Genomic DNA, 4668 nt, shown 5'->3' with positions numbered 1-4668 from the left:
TGTCCCCATAGTAATTCACCCCTGTGCTCCTCCCCATAGTAATGCCCCTCCCCCTGTGCTCTCCCCATAGTAATGCCCCCTCCCCCTGTGCTCTCCCCAGAGTAATGCCCCCCTATGCTCTCCTCATAGTAATGCCCCCTCCCCATAGTAATCCCCCCCAGTTCTCCCCCTTGGTAATCCCTCCTGTGCTTCCCCATAGTAATCCCCCCGGTGCTCCCCCATAGTAATCCCCCTGTGCTCCCCCATAGTAATTCCCCCTGTGCTCCCCCATAGTAGTCCCCCTGTGCTCCCCATAGTAAACCCCCTGTGCTCCACCATAGTAATCCCCCTGTGCTCCCCCATAGTAATCCCCCTGTGCTCCCCCATAGTAATTCCCCCTGTACTCCCCATAGTAATCCCCCTCTGTGCTCCCCCATAGTAATCCCTCCCTTTGCTCCTCCATAGTAATCCCCCTGTGCTCCCCCATAGTCATCCCCCCTGTGCTCCCTTATAGTAATCCCCCTGTGTTCCCCCATAGTAATCCCCCATGCTCCCCCATAGTCATCTCCCCCTGTGCTACACATAGTCATCCGCACTGTGCTTCCCCATAGTCATCCCCCCTGTGCTCCCCCATAGTCACCCCCCATGCTCCCCCATAGTAATCCCCCTGTGCTCCCCATAGTAATCCCCCCTTGTACTCCCATAGTAATCCCCCTGTGCTCCCCATAGTAATTCCCCTTACTGAACAACAAAAACAAAAAAAACAAAGAAATGAACTCACCTAGTAGGTCATTTGTTCTCCCCATAGTAATGCCCCCCTGTGCTGTCCCCAAAGTAATCCCCCCTGTGCTCCTTCCCATAGTAATGCCCCCTCCCCCTGTGCTCTCCCCATAGTAATGCCCCCCTGTGCTGTCCCCATAGTAATCCCCCTATGCTCTCCTCATAGTAATGCCCCCTCCCCATAGTAATCCCCCCTGTGCTCCACATAGTAATTCCCCCTGTGCTCCCCCACAGTAATTTCCCCCTGTGCTCCCCCATAGTAATCCCCCCTGTGCTCCCCCATAGTAACCCCCCCTGTGCTCCCCCACAGTAATCCCCCTGTGCTCCCCATAGTAATCCCCACTGTGCTCCCCCATAGTAATCCCTCCTGTGCTCCCCCATAGTAATCCTTCCGTGCTCCTCCATAGTAACCCCCCCTGTGCTCCCCCACAGTAATCCCCCTGTGCTCCCCATAGTAATCCCCACTGTGCTCCCCCATAGTAATCCCTCCTGTGCTCCCCCATAGTAATCCTTCCGTGCTCCTCCATAGTATTCCCCGCTGTGCTCCTCCATAGTAATCCCCCCTGTGCTCCCCCATAGTCACCCCCCTCTGCTCCCCCATAGTAATGCTCCTGTGCTCCCCATAGTAATCCCCCCTGTGCTCCCCATAGTATTTCCCCCTACTGAACAACAGAAACAAAAAAACAAACAAATGAACTCACCTAGTGAAGGCTCCACCGCAGCAGCACTTTCCCAGCAGCTGGCACTCCTCTCCTCTCTTCTCCTCTCCTCTGGTACAGCCATCGTGTCTGAGGCGCTGCCTGTACCGGAAGTCTCGGCAGATGCCGCAACCGCCGCACATGCTGTTGAATGCGGTGCTCACCCGAGAATCTGGGACAGGTGTCCTGGATTGCAGGGATGCCCCTGCAGCTGTCGGCGCCCACTGGAGGCTCTTCTGAGCCTCCAGTGGGCCTGTCCGACATTGAAAGGGGGGCGCCGCTGGTTTCATCCGGCAGCGCCCCCTTAGATTGATGGGGTGATGCGCCCTGTGCATAGGTCACACACCCCTATTGCCGGCCCTGAGCACCGCTACACCTCACTGTGCTGTAGGCGGAGTGTACAATGCTGATTATGCGGTTACAGCGATTATGCTGATTACAGTGGTGTAGCACCGCAAAGGCCTGAGGAGAAATAGGCTCTGCCTCTTTGACACCATACAAAGCCCAAATAGAACATTTTAAGAAAATAAAAAGGTATCATAATTTTGTTGATATCTATCCAGTGGTGCTATCAGCTTAGTAGGTGTTCACAGATTCACAATAATAGGTCATTTTCTTATGACACATTCCTTTTAAGAATTAACCTGACTACAACATAGTCAGACAGTCAGCATGTTCTACACTCATATCAATAACTTGGGTCTTCTTCTTCTTAGAAAATCAATGGAAGTATTGACTCATCTGACTCATCTGCATTTGACTCATTGACAAAGAGCCAAAATATTCAACCAGCTGGCCTCTGTGTAATTTGAGAAGAACAAAGACCCTGCTAAACAATACAAGGAGGAAACACATGCACTTATCATATCTGGCCAAAGGCCTAAAAATATTATATGTGACTTATATATCATCTTCTATGGGATGAGGTCAATGTGTATGAACGCTTTTTTAACCAAGAAATTACGCAGCTACTTACTCTTAACTAAGCAAATAGTCTTAATGATAAATCAGAATTGTGTATACAGGACCTATGCAGACCTATCTGTCTCCATTGTTAAAAAATTTTTCTTGTACAGTAAACCTGTGACATTGAAAATGCAGTCCAGTCTGCAGAGTGCTATGGCTCAGAAAGAACTTGGCAGATTGATACAAGGTTTTGTGGGAATAGTTCCAGTTTATGTATGTTTATGTATGAGAGAGCCCGAGTAGTTAAAGGAGAAGCCCCATGACATTAAAAAACAAAAAACAAAACAAAACTATACTGTAGTGCCACTCCCAGGTCCAGCTGAGGAGAACAGCACTGGATATGAAGAGGTGAGTAACCACCACCCAACATGACATCTTAAAGTGTAACTGTCATTTCAGGGTCATTTTTCTGAAAACAATAAATATACTGTATATAGTACAAGCGATTTTAAGAAACTCTGTAATAGGTTTTATTTACCAAAAGAGTTTCCTTCTGTACTGAAAAAGCTGTTTTCCTAGGTCCTCCCTCATTTCAGAAGAAGCAGGATTTCTGTGTCCATTATGCACTATGGCAAGGGGAGGGGCTGAGAGGAGTGAGTGAGCACAGAGGAGTCCTGCACAACACAACACCCTGCAATCTTCTCTCAGCAAGTTCCTAGATAACCGCTGAGCTTTCTGACCACTAAATCCAGCGTGTTAGGTGCCCAGACAGTCTACAAACAGCTGACCATCATGTCTCTTCTTCCTGCTCCCTCATCTCCCTCAGCCCTTCCCTCCTCCATAGGATAAAATGGACACAGCAGAACCCGTCTTCACTTGTTTCTCTGTAATGATGATGGATTTGCCTGATAATGAACAGATAAGAAGTGAGAGGGGGGGAGGCTGGGAAATTGCTTTTGAGTACAGAAAGAGGCTTTTTGTCTAATAAAACCTATTATAGAGTTTCTTAAAATTGCTTATACTACTGATTTCGGCAAAAAAAAAAAAAAAGACAGATACACTTTAAGACTTTGCCACTTACCATGTAAAACAAGCACAAATGATGTCTGAAATCAGGGAGCTGGAGAACAGCACTGGATACGGGAGAGGTGAGTAAATAAACTAAATAAACTAAAAGCCATCAAAGCTGGCAACTTGCCATGAAAAACCAACACAACTGGTGGCGGAAATCAGGAAACTGCAAGGGGAAGAAGAGCACTGCATATTAAATAGATCAGTAACCATCACCAAGCCTGATGTCATTAGAGCTGTCCACTTTACATGCAAAGCTAACACAACCGGCCACTATAATCAGGTTGCTGGGGGAGGGTAGCACTGGATTGGGGAGAGGTGAGTAATATTCTTTACAAACTCTTTTGGCAGTAAAAGGGTTACCATAAGGGAGGAGCGAACCGGCCGAGGTTTGGATTCGTATGAACCTGAACTATCGGCTTCTGATTCCCGCTGTCTGCCCTCTCTGTGGAGAGGGTGGATACAACCTTAAGGGCCGCCTGGAAAACTGGGATACAGCCATAGCCATAGGCTATATCCCAGTTTTCCAGGTGGTCTTTAAGGTTGTATCCACCCTCTCCAAGGAGCGAGCAGACAGCGGGAATCTGAAGCCGATAGTTCAGGTTCATACGAACCCGAACCTCGGCCGGTTCGCTCATCCCTAGTTACCATAAACATGAATTACTAGTTGCACCCCTAAAATTTCCTCGCTGCTCGAAACAGTTACTTTAAAAAAAAAACGTACAGAATATACACATAGGTTTCCTCAGCTTTCAACACGAATAACCACAATATAAAGCTGAAGCCCCACCACCATGTCATGAGACACCCCTTGTGGTATTGCTGGAGTATGTAAAGAGGAAAGACGTCAGGGTGTTGTGCTGCATGTTAATGCTGCGGTTGTTATACTCTGTTTTTAATTTCAATGTGTGGAAGACTTCAAATAGAGTTCATCGGCGCTCTGCAAATAGCAACAGTGGCCTATAATAAGCAGCTAAGCCAAGAAGGGTAGGATCTACTGCAGGGAGAGGGTTACAGCGTCCCACAGTAGGCAAAGCGTATCTTCACGCCAGCTTTATGATGTTAGGTGTAGGGCCGGCTCAGCTAGGAAAACCACGGCACTCACAGAGCAAGAAACCACAAGCTTGTAATGATCTCCCCGCTAAGCCTTCCCGTAGGGATGCTGGATACCAGCTACTGCTTGGGCCGGTACTTGCCAAGGTGGGTCCTTGTGGAGATTATTTGCTCTTTCTAT

Source organism: Dendropsophus ebraccatus, chromosome 4 (assembly GCF_027789765.1).
Source record: "Dendropsophus ebraccatus isolate aDenEbr1 chromosome 4, aDenEbr1.pat, whole genome shotgun sequence".
Classification (NCBI taxonomy): domain Eukaryota; kingdom Metazoa; phylum Chordata; class Amphibia; order Anura; family Hylidae; genus Dendropsophus; species Dendropsophus ebraccatus.
This window is presented reverse-complemented; position numbering follows the sequence as displayed.